The sequence below is a fragment of the Saccopteryx leptura genome, chromosome 3 (genome assembly GCF_036850995.1).
Source record: "Saccopteryx leptura isolate mSacLep1 chromosome 3, mSacLep1_pri_phased_curated, whole genome shotgun sequence".
In the NCBI taxonomy this organism is placed as follows: Eukaryota; Metazoa; Chordata; class Mammalia; order Chiroptera; family Emballonuridae; genus Saccopteryx; species Saccopteryx leptura.
In genome coordinates, this window is record NC_089505.1 from 369,932,618 (window position 1) to 369,945,367 (window position 12,750).

At 48.7% G+C, this 12,750-nt stretch overlaps 1 protein-coding gene across 7 annotated transcripts in view; it reads right to left on the reverse strand.

The window, feature by feature from the left end:
* Positions 1 to 12,750, reverse strand: part of PTK2 (protein tyrosine kinase 2) — a 192,686-nt gene that overhangs the window by 167,249 nt on the left and 12,687 nt on the right. For 3 of the 7 annotated variants that reach the window (XM_066379590.1, XM_066379587.1, XM_066379588.1), the window contains exon 2: positions 3,824 to 3,886. The exons of the other annotated variants lie outside the window; for them this stretch is intronic. The gene's annotated coding sequence lies outside the window, so the exon portion shown is untranslated. The remainder of the gene's footprint in view (positions 1 to 3,823; positions 3,887 to 12,750) is intronic. 7 annotated transcript variants of the gene reach the window in all.

The following is a 12,750-nucleotide window of genomic DNA, read 5'->3' on the forward strand; positions in this document are numbered from 1 at the left end:
AAGCAATCAACGAACAACTAAGCTGCCGCAATGAACTTATGTTTCTCATCTCTCTCTCTCTCTCTCTCTCTCTCTCTCTCTCTCTCCGTCTCTCTCGCAAAAAATAACAATAATAAAATGAAAAAGATGACAATGAAGTTTGCCGCATCACCTGACCCTCCTTCCACACGTGGTTCCTGCCTGGCACGAGATGCCGTTTGTCAGTACGTTGCCCACCGCAGAGCTTCTTTCAAAACCGGAGTCAGTCCTCAGACTCCCTGCTGCTCCAGCAACTAAGTTTATGTCCTATTCTAAGTCCTTTGTTGTCATCTCAACATCTTCACAGTATCTCAGAGTAGGTTCCATCTTAAGAAAACACTTTGCTCATCTGTGAAAACCAACTCCTCCGCCATTCAGCTTTGGTCACGAGACTGAGCAGCCGGCCCCCACACGGGCCAACGCTCTGCCGCGAACCCACCGACCAGGCAAACAGTAAGACTTCAAGTCGACACTGTTAGCAGGCCTGAAAACAACGTGAATCTCGCCCATATCCGTCGGAGCTCTTGGGTGACCAGGCACGCTGTCCGTGAGCATGAGCAGCAGCACTTTAGAAGGAACCTTTTTCCTGAGCAGCAGGTCGCAGCAGTGAGCACAAGCCAGTCAGCCACCCACGCTGCGCAGAGACGCGCCGCGCAGGCCTGGCTGTCCGTGTGCACAGCACAGGCAGAGCAGAGACGGCAGGGTCTGGGGGCCCTGGGATTTTCGGGATGGTAAGTGAGCACTGGCTTCAACTTCAAGTCACCAGCTGTGTTAGCATCTGTCGGCCCGCCCTGTGAAGCCTGGCCCTGACCTCTCTCTAGCTATCAAGGTCTCAGAAGGCACCGTCTTCCGGTGGAAGGCTGCTCCGTCTATCTACACTGACAACCTGCCTTCGTGACTCATCTCAGCCAGCCCTTCCGGACGACTGCTGCAGCTTCCCCACCAGCACTCGCCGCGGCACCTGTACTTCTACATTATGCAGATGGCTCCTCTCCTCAGACCTCATGACCCAGCGTCAGCCAGCTGCAGACTTCTTCTGCAGACTTCTCCTCCGTGGCCTCCTCGGCTCTCAGCCATCGCAGAACTGAGGAGAGGCGGGACCTGCTCTGGGCGGGGTCTGGCTGAGGGCACGCGGTGGTGGTCTGAGCTTCCGTCCAGACCACGGGCACTTTGCCCACGCCAGCGGTGAGGCCGGCTCACCTCCTGATGGCCGTGTGTTCACTGGGGCAGCACTCTGCACTTCCTTCAGGAACCTCCTCTTGACACTCACAGCTTGGCTAGCTGGTGTCAGAGGCCTCGCTTTCAACCTTTCTTGGTTTTCAAAGTGCCTCCTTCCCTGAGCCTAACCATGTCTAGCTTTTCAGGTAGAGCAAGGGTAGTCAACCTTTTCATCCCTACCGCCCTCCCTTGTATCTCTGTTAGCAGTAAAATTTTCTAACCGCCCACTGGTTCCACAGTAATGGTGATTTATAAAGTAGGGAAGTAACTTTACTTTATAAAATTTATAAAGCAGAGTTACAGCAAGTTAAAGCATATAATAATAATTACTTACCAAGTACTTTATGTCAGATTTTCGCTAAGTTTGGCAGAATAAATCTTTATAAAACAACTTACTATAGTTAGATCTATCTTTTTATTTATACTTTGGTTGCTCCGCTACCGCCCACCATGAAAGTTGGAACACCCACTCGTGGGCGGTAAGGACCAGGTTGACTACCACTGAAAGGGACAGACATGACACTCTTCCTTTCACTTGAACACTTGGGGGCTACCGCAGGGTTAGTTAGTGGCCCAATTTCAATATTGCCATCTCAGGAAGGGAGGCCTGAGGGGAAGGGGAGATGGGGAGTGCAGGCTTGGCCGCTGGTGCAGCAGCCAGAGCACATACAGCCAAGTTGCCGATGAAGTTCACCATCTTAGATGGGCACAGTCTGTGGTACCCAAAACAATTACAATAGTAACATCAAAGCTCCCTGATCACAGATCACCATGACAAACAAAACAATGGAAAAGTTTGAAATACTGCAAGAACCACCGAACTGTGACACAGATACACGAAGTGAACAGATGCTACTGAAAAGTGGTGCTGCCTACGAACCACCAATCGGAAGTGATTAATCTGCAACATAATGGCATGCCAACAGGCAAATACCAGGAAGAATCTAATTCTTCGACTTTCTCAGTCTGTTTCCTTTTCAGCTTAAAGCCGCCATTATACATTCATTCCTAATGGATTCTACCTTGATTTTAGCACTTCGTTACAACTTGTCAAAATATTTTAAAATTCTGATTCTTAAGATGAGCTGTCTCCCAGCATGACTCCTTATCGTGACTCACACTCCTGATGACAACATTAGGAGAGGTGTCAGGTAGGACACACTTCTGGAGACAGCCTATGTGCAGAAATTCTGGGGTTTTAGTGTTGCAGTGAACTACACCGCGTGTGGTTGCTACATGTTTCTTCTACGTCCAAGGAATACTTTCGTAAACTCCTTGGTAATGACAAAAATAATTCCCTTGTTCAGGCTTCATGCAGTCAAGGATTAAACGTACCCACGCCAAGGTCTGCCCCTGCCCGGGCCCTAGGAAGCAACCTCTAAGCCCGGGGCCTCTCCTGCCTGCCAGACTGCCTCTTGTGCAGCAGGGGCCGGGCTCCCACCATGTGGAGTGACTCTAGGTGGGCCCTGTGCCACGCTAGACCGCCCTGATTTCTGCAGGGGCTGGAGACTAAGTCCAGTCGTACTGCAGTGCCTATGTGATCAACTCCAGTGAGGGAGGCCACCAAGGCTCAGGTGAGCTTCCGGATGGCCATACTCAGTGCATGTTCCCACACGTCACCGCTGAGGCCCGAGCACGGCTCCACAGGGAGAGGACACCTGAGCTCACGTCGGTCCCTCCGGACTCTCCCTGCCCGCCATTCCTCGGCCAACTCTCGTCTGTACTGCTCACTGTAACGAACCACAGCCGTGAGGGTAAGGCTTTCTTGAGTTCTGTGGGTCCTTCCCAGGAGTCAGGGAGTCTTCAGGGGGTCCGGGGGCCTGCAGAGCTGCAAGTCTTTGAGCAGATTTCCACCAACACTATGGCAGCGTTTCTCATGAAGATGACAAGTCAACACCGCTGGGGGATGGCTCTAGGCATCTGCATTTTTAATACACCTCCTTGGTGGTTCTCATGTACATGCTTTCAAAACACTGATGCCCTGAAAGCATCCTGAGGGCAGGGACTGTATCTGTCAATGAACCCCACCACCAGCACACTTAGTAGGTGCTCAAGAGCGCCATGAAAACCTGTCAGTGTGACAGAGGGGAGATCACATCATTAGTCTTTACAACTCAGAATACAGAAGTATCTAAGTCCTGTTTGTCAGCTCTCAAACAGCCACGATCACGTGGACAGAAGTGAATGGAAACCAGAGTTACTCGGGAGTAATTCTGGCACTAGACCAATGATGTCATCTCTTCTGCCACTTTGTCAACACTGTCAATTGTTTCCGTCACCTCTCTGCCAATAGACAGTGAAGTTCACTTTCACAAGCTGTCTCCCCACATACACACACCGACTGAGATGATCAGCACCGCGCTAGAAGTCAGGGTTCTCTGAAGAGCTCTCCCAACCCACCCTCACACGGTCATCCACCCCTCCTGGGAATTTCCTCATGTGTGAAGTGGAGCACTGGACCAGAGAAGCCCTACATTTAGAGCAACCTCTCAAATTCTAGATCCCCCAGAGCAATGAGAACAAAGAGGGCAAACCCACAGGGAACGTCTGAACACTTTCCAATGCAATGGTCAAAAGGGCTACTCACAAGACAGATGACAATCAAAGACACCACCTCTTCCCCCTCTTCAACCAACTCTTCCACCATGAGCTGTCAAAAAATAATTCAGTGAATCACTATGTTGTGCACCTGAAATTAACATAACATTGTATGTCAACTACAATATAAAAGTGAAAAATGAAATCATTCAAATGCAGACAACGTACACTTAAACTGAGTCCTCCTGCAATCTGCTCTGTGGAGTCAGTTCCTTAGGATACAACTAACATTTTTCCAAACAGAAAGCAAGCAGCCAGCGACACCTGGCCATGACCTGTAAGCCCAAGTATATATACCTCAAACTCGCGTGCACTGCGTCACAGTCCTCCACAGCCTGACCTCTCGAGGGGGATATCTTAATCAATTCAGGTTTTCCCTTTTAACTTCTACACCATCACCGAAGTCCATCATTTCATATGTCTTTGCCATTTGTGACACTTTGTGCTTAATGGAGGCCACAATGTTTCTCAACAGGAAAAACTTTCTCAGCGATAAACCCATTTCCAGGGTCTCCCCTCTAAGACCCACACCCTGCAGCCTGGCCTGTGGTGATGCAGAGGACAGAGCAGCGACCTGGAACGCTGAGGTTGCTGGTTTGAAACCCTGGGCTTGCCTGGTCAAGGCACACACTCAAGCAAAGAACAACTAAAGTGAAGCGACTATGAGTTGACACTTCTCACTCTCTCTTCTCTGTAAAATCAATAGATGAATCTTTAAAAATTAAAATAGAAGACCCACACTGTGGTAAGGTACCAAAGAATAAAAAATTAATATTAATATTTTAGGGAAAATAGTTAGGTTTCTTGTCCTCTCCTTCCTGTAGAGAATAAAGAGAAAGAAATGTGAAAGTTTGCAGAGACATACTGTGTAGGAAACCCCTTTTTACTAGGAAGCTTAAAGGGCATTTTATAATTTGGACTAAGCATACAGAGAGATTTTGTGAATATAATATTTATACTTGTGTGTGATTTTGCACCAACTCAGGATAGACAACAACATTGTATTGTAAAGAGATTTTGTGCTGGGAAGACTTAGATTCCCCTCCCCCACCCCTGTGAGAAACCAGGTAAACACCTAGCCAGGTGGGGGGGGATGGGAGGGAGAGATTAAGCTAAGCCTTTCCTTTCTCTTTCTTTCTTCTTTAATGGGCCATTCACAGGTGCTTATCCATTAGGTGCCATGTAGGCTTCCCGCCCTCCTGAAAAAACGTGTGATTAATGTATATAATGTATATACCTCTAAACAAAGCAATGGCAAATGAACACTAAAAAAATTTGGGAATATCTTTTAATATGTAGAACAACATTTTTCACTATGGTGTTACCTTGTAAGTTTTAATATGTAGAAATGAATGTTTTTTATAAATCCTATAGATGAGTGTTACAAGCTTGCTAATGAATTGTGTCATCACTCCCCCTCCCCCTTTTCCCACCACCCTGTGTGTGATCAAAGGTATATAACCTGCCTCAGGGCTGTGCGCAGGCGCAAGATTTGGGTCAGCTATGCCCCGTGTTAGCCATATGTGGCTGGCACATTAAATTTCCTCCTTTTAATAAAACTCCTTAAAAATTCATTTGGACTTGGTGTCTCTACGTAAACCCGGCGAAACGGTACTTTACAACAACACCCTACAGAGCAGCTGTCTCCCGCAAGCTCACCACCTCTCTGCAGGACCGCTGTCCTCCGTAGCCTGCGATTCCAACACCGCAGAGAACCACGCTGAGGCGAGCAGGAACCAATTTCGTTTAGACTCCAGAACACCGTATTTCAGCAGCTCATCACCAGCTGCGTTCTGCTCCCAGTGTGTTCCCCATAACAACACCCTCGGGGATGGTTCCACAACCCACTGTTCACACACTTCTAACTCGATGGAAGGACCCACACTCATCCCTGGTGCTGGCACATCCTATGCTAACACTGGCACCTGTCCATCTCTCAGAGCCATGTGACTATTAAGATATGCCTAATAGGATGAAACTTCAGCCCTGTCTAACGTACAATAGCGTGTTGAAAACATTTCATGACAATTAGAGTCCCAAACACCTGGCTAGCCTCTACAGACCACACGTGGCTTGTTTTGACTTCTGGAGGACGGGAGAGGCCAGGAGAGACGGTCTAACCGCAGCCCCTGCGTGTGTGCGTTCCACCTGGCAGCGGGGACGCATCACGGGGGGGGGGGGGGCTCCTGGGATCTGATGGTTGACTTTCTCCACCTCCTCAAACCCCCGCAGAGCACCTGCTGTCCTCCGGCTGACACCAGGGAGCGCTCCCAGGGGCTGCGGCTCCTGACAATCTGATGAGCCCCCGAGTCTCCCCCAGGGAAACAGCGCACACACAATTCTTAGTTTCTGGGTTCATGGACCTAGCAGAGAATGTTTCCTCCTCCAAACAATTGTTCAATCACTAGTATTTGCTTAGCAGCAAAGGGAGCCTCACGAACCAGAGGAGAAACCTGGGCACCAGGCTGGACTTGCCCTGGACACCCCTCGGGCCCTGTCCCTCCATTTCCCCACTCAGGGCCCGAGACGAACTCAGAAGCAGGCTACACATCACCCCTTCTCCCCAGCCCTCAGCTGTACCCTTAACTAAAACCCTCTTCATTTCTTTGGACAACAGAATCATACTATATCCAAGAGAGCACAGCTGTCAACTCAGAACATCTGTACTTTGCCAGTCACTTCACCAGAAGGCAGCACGAGGCAGCCTTCCCCTTGACACAGGTGTGTTCCTTCCCTTCCACGTGCAGCGCTGTACACCTCCCGTACAGAGCACGGCCGCAGTACCTCCGTACTGAGCACCATCCAATTACCTCCCGCGCTGAGCGCTGCGACTCCAGGCCAGCGACCCCCCTTCATAAACTGTTCTGTGTCAGAATCAAGGGCCAACGGCACTGACCGCGCCTACAGCATCTACTCACCTCCTGCTCCAGCCAGTCATCCTGTGCTCCACACTGGGCAGCGACATCCAGCCCCACGGACCCCAGGCCCCCACAGGACAGCCCTGCGCAGCGTGTTCTCCGTCCAGAAGGCCTCCCCACTCCCACCGTCCCCTGAACTTCCCCAAACCCTCTCACACCGCAGAACCTGCAGAGGGCACATCCGGTCCGCAGCCAATTTTTGTCAAGTTCCTGAATTAAGAAGGATTTTTTTTACCTTTTTAAAGGGCTAAAAATAAAAAAGTGGCCGGTCATAGGTGGCCCACAAAGCCGAAAGTATTTGCTGCCAGGTGGCACCTGAACTTGACCAGCACTGGCGACCGGGGTGCCTCTGGGTCCTCAGAGCACCTGCTGGGGCATCAGCACTGCGGGCATCACACTGCGCGCCCCTGAGCTGTACTGGGCTCGCTCCCCTCAGCTCTGCACCCATGACATGACAGGAACTTAATAAATACCGAACAAATGAAGTGACTGAACAGACCGACCCCGGGGAAACCAGGGACACCCAGTGAGCACGAGGAACCGGACCTGCAGCAGCCAGCACTGCGCAAATCTGTCACAGACGCAATGCTGGCACCTGGCGCTCGTGTCCACTCCACATGCTGACTGGACACACACCTCAAAGGCTGAGATCACAGATACAGACCTACAGATAAGGTCACCGGGAGTTGCAGACACTAAACAACTCGTCAAAAGTCACATGGCCAAAGGCAGAGAGCCAGGGTCTGGCCCAGGTCTTCTGTGTCCCAGATGAGGCCGATTCCTGTTAAAAGGACCTGCCCCTGGGCACAAACTAGGACATCCAGACACCTTCGATCACTAACACCTGAGGCTTTATGGAAGGGACAAATTTAACTTCTGATTCACTTAATTTTTATAATTTTCACGTAAATATTTTTTGTAAACACACAGAACAGAAATGAAAAGGGCATCCAAAACCAGCACTAAGAAGCTAAACGGCCTCGAAGAACCACAAACTAAATGTTGTCTGTCTTTCCTTGTTTTCTTTTCATCAGTCCTCGAGAAAGCAAAATTAAACAGCTTAATTAACAAATGCCACGGACAGGAGGGCAGCTGCGGTCACAGCATGAGCCCTGTCTGCCAGCGAGGCTCACATGGGCTGGCGGGAGCTCACGCCTTCCCCGAAGGTCCAGTCCAGTCGGGGAGAACAGAGGCCAACGCTCAGGAGGTGCGTGACCACCGTGACCCAGCCCGGAAATCACACACGTGTCCCAGCGGCCAGAGTAAAATATTAGGGACTCTATTAACTAAAAACTTAGGCTAATCTATTACTCAAGTCCAGTTTGCATAACCGAGGTATAAATTACACAGAGCCGGAGTTTAACTAGCTCAGAGCCCAGGAGTTTCTAAGTTAAACCAAGATCTTTAACAAACTGAACTATGATATAAATCTATTTAAGGTAACATTTCAAAGAATTGGTTTCATACGCAACAAAATTTGTGACTACAATCCAATTTTAGAAATAAGTCCCATCAAATAATTCACTCACACCTTACCTGTGGTGGCACAGTGGATAGAGTGCTGACCTGGAATGGTGAGGTCGCCAGTTCGAAACCCTGGGCTTGCCTGGTCAAGGCACATTCAACAAGCAAGCAATGAACAATTAAGGTAAAGTAACTGTGAGTTGCTACTTCTCATTCCTCCCCACCCCCTCTGTAAAATCAGTAAATAAAAATCTTTTTAAAAATTCACTCATTTGGAATTTATCAACCACTTTAAAGGACCTTAATGGAAACTAGAAAAAAGAAATATTGAACATATTTATTGAATGGAAAAATGCCTTATGAACAATAAAAATACCTCGCATCAAAATTTAGTCCTCAGAGTCCTTAAATGAGACAAAAATATTAATCATAAAAGAAAATAATAAAGATGATATTAAAATGAAGAACTTTAGTTCCAAGGTGCCTCAAAAGTAAAAGGAGAAACCCCGACTGGAAGACATGACAAAGGCTGTCGTAATCCACACAGAGAAAGAGTAGCTATAGGTCAGTAAGAAAAACATACAAAGAAAAGTAGGCCAATGACTACACAAGGATTTTCTAAGAGAGAGAAGAAACATGGCCAATATGTTAAAAGCAGCTCAATAGCAGTCATAAGGGAAAGCCAACCTGAAGCCACAACAGAGACTGTTCCACTCTCAGCAGGACGGCACCTGGACCAGCTGGTGGGACAAGCACACCGTGGGCTCGAGGCGGAGCCAGCAGTCCCTTCTCACCTCAGTGGGGATGTAAATCGGTACAAGCACTGTGAAAGCAATCTGGCAGCAACTAGCCATGCTGAAGACTGGCCAGCCCAGAGGACAGCGATGCTCCACGGTGGACAGGCTGCACACCCCCACACACACGAGCAGCAGGAGACGGGTGCAGCGGCCCCCACAGTAGTGGAACCTGCAGACAACCCCCACGTGCACCCACTCGGGCCAGACAACACAACAGCAGGAGTGAAGGAGCACAAACAACATACACCCTCCGCTCAGGGCTGACTGCAGAAAGGACGTCACGTAGAAACACGTACAGTGTGACCCCCTTAGTATTTATATCAAGTCCAAAGATGACTCAAGTGGCACAAAGAAACGGTCAACACAATATTCGTCATTGACCGCCATTTTAACTGCTGGCGATGCGGCAGTGAAGAGGCAGACATTTTGCCTTCAGAGTATACATCTTATCCAAGTGAGAAAGAAAATAAAAATAAGTAAAATACAAACCGTATCAAGTGACAGAAAAGGTGTGGAGGAGAGGCAGCTAGGGAGGTGGTGGGAAGGCCAGTGATGGAGGAGAGGCAGGGACATGATGGGGTGTGCCGGGGCCCTCAGCGGGTGGGGCGCCTCCCAGCTTAGGCTCAGCGTAGCACCCAGGGCAAGCTTTCCTCCCCTCCCTAGACCACAGAGTGTCTGTGGCCTGGCCAATCTGGGCCCATCTCTCGTTCTCATATAGCCCATGAACTAAGAATGGCCTTTGTGTGATTAGACACAATTTTAAATTTTATGCACTTCATGGTACATAAAATTGTAGGAAATTCAAATTTTAGGGACCAGAAATGAAGTTTTATTGGAACCCAGACAATGCATTTCTGCACATACTGTCCACGTCTGCTTCCACACTGTGGTGGCAGGACTGAGTGCTTGTTATAGGGCCGTATGTGGCCTGCAACGCCTAAACTGTTTCCGGTCAGGCTCTTAACGCAGAGCGTTTGCCAGCCCTGCAGCCAGAGCGTCAGTGGGAACGTGGATGTCCTTCCTCCAGGCTCCCAGCACTCTCGATCTGTAGTTTACACACACCTGTGTTCTTCCATTTCTCTTCAGGAGCTCATAAAATCATTTTTTTTAAAAAAAAGAATAGGCCCTGGCTGGTTAGCTCAGTCAGTTAAGAGCATCATACTGAAACAACAAGGTTGTGGGTTTGATCCCCGATCAGAGCACACACAGGATGCAACCAGTGAATGCACAACTAAGTGGAACAAATGAATGCTTCCCGTCCCCCTCCCCGCCCTCTCCTTCCTTGCTCTATCTCTCTGAAACAATAAATAAAAAGAAATTAAGCCCTGGTCAGACAGCTCGGTTGGTTGGAACGCAGTCCCAGAGCAATGAGATTGCTAGTTCGATTCCCCCCCAGTCAGAGCACATACAGGAGCAGCTCAAAGTTCCTGTCTCTCTCTCCCTGCCAATCTCTCAAAATGAATGAATGAATGAATGAATGAATGAAAGAAAGAAAGAAAGAAAGAAAGAAAAAGACTAACACATTAAGCATATTTCTCTGATGAATTTTGCTCTATTAAAGCTACATGCTTTCTTGACCACTGGTGGTGCAGTGGAAAGAGCATTGACTATTGACTGGGATGCTAAAGTCCCAGGTTCAAAACCCAAAGGTCATTGGCTTGAGCACAGGCTCATCTGGCTTGGGCACTGGCTTACCAGCTTGAGCACAGGGTTGCCAATTTGAGCATGGGATTATCAACATAATCCCAAAGTCGCTGGCCTGAAGCCCAAGGTTGCTGGCTTGAGCAAGAGGTCAGTGGCTCAGCTGGAGCCTTCTGGACAAGGCAGGTATGAGAAGCAATCAATGAACAATTAAAGTGTCGCAACTGAGTTGATATTTCTCATCTCTCTCCCTCCCTCCCTCCCTCCCTCCCTCCCTCCCTCCCTCCCTCCCTCCCTCCCTCCCTCCCTCCTTCTCTCCCTTTCTCTCTCTCTCTCTCTCTCTCTCTCTCTCTCTCTCTCTCTCACACACATACACACACACACACACACACACACACAGGGAAAAAAAGCTACAAACTTCTCCTCCATCCTAACGATCAAGTTAAAACAACAGATATGTACTGCTCTCAGGAGTATTAAACCAATACAACAAAGTAAAGTAAAGCTACCCTTTATTCTAACTCAAGTATAAGGAAGGCAGGCAGATAAGGGGAAGGAAAGAAAGGAGAGAGAGCCAAGAGAAGGGAAGGAGGGAGGGGGGAACAAAGGAAGAAGGAAGGAAGGGAGAGAGGAAGGGAGGGAAAGGGAGGAAGAAGGAAAAGGAAGCAAGCGTTCTGTCCCAGGCTCCGGTCGGCGGGGAGGCCTCCGCTGGGGCTCTGCTCACCTGCAGCACCGCCTCGCCGCTCCGCCTCAGAAAAGCTGCAGGGCTCTGTATCTGCTTCCTTCCACGTCTTCTTTTTTTTAACTGATTTTTAGAGAAAGAGGGAGAGAGATAGAGACACGAAAGAGAGAAACATCTATTCATTGTTCCAGTCATTCGTGCCGTCACTGGTTGATTCTGGTATGGGTCCTGACCGGGAATCAAACCCACAACTGGGGCATGTTGGGACAACGCTCTAGCCAACCGAGCAACCTGGTCAGGGCCCGCCTTCCCCACCTTCTTTAGGGAAGTCATAAGTCACTATGTCACATTTTAGCTGGCACCACAAGATCTGTCCAATGCCAGCATATATGTCCCCCAACTGGTACCTCTGAACGGAGTCAACAATATTAAATAATAGTTGTTGAAGGTGGTGATTAATATACACGAAGTTCATCACAACATTTTTTTTTATGTCTGAAAATGTCCACAACGTTTTAAAAGTGATGGTTCATATTTTAACTTTATTTATAATTAAAGTATAATACCCATGTAATATACACTGTCACACAATTCCCATTTACGCATCTTTTAAAAGCCTTAGTATGAGACTGACAATTTAGAAAAAAAATTTTTTAAAGATGCCGATTTAAGAATTGATGTGAAGCCCCCACACTGCACCTTCTGAGCCTAACAAGGAAGGAGCTACCCATGACTGAGAAAGTGAGCAGACAGCCACCATGGGAAACAAGTCAAACTGCCTTCTAGTCTGCTGAGTCCTTGTCGAGGCCCCAGTGCAAACACCTACTTCTTTCCTTATCATGTGTGAGAAAGGCATTTGTCCCAGCTCATTTCTGGATGGATGGATGGATGGATGGGTGGACTGACAGACGGGAAGGAGTGAGCTAGCAAGCATGGGCCTCTATTTTCTGTGTGTTGAACAGTAACTTTATAAACTAAGCAAAGATGCAGGAAGGATTGAGAATTCAGAAAACTGGAAAACTTGTAATGTTCACTTATTTATTTATTTGTATTTTTTCTGAAGTGAGAAGCGGAAGGCAGACAGACTCCTGCATGCGCCTGACCAGTATCCACCCGGCACGCCCACCAGGGGCCGATGCTCTGTCCATCTGGGGCGTTGCTCTGTTGCAACCAGAGCCATGCTAATGCCTGAGGCGGAGGCCACAGGGCCATCCTCAGCGCCTGGGTCAACTTTGCTCCAATGGAGCCTTGGCTGCGGGAGGGGAAGAGAGACAGAGAGAAAGGAGAGGGGGAGGGGTGGAGAAGCAGATGGTTGCTTCTCCTGTGTGCCCTGGCCGGGAATCGAACCCGGGACTTCCACACGCTGGGCCGACGCTCTACCACTGAGCCAACCAAACAGGACCTGTATATGTTT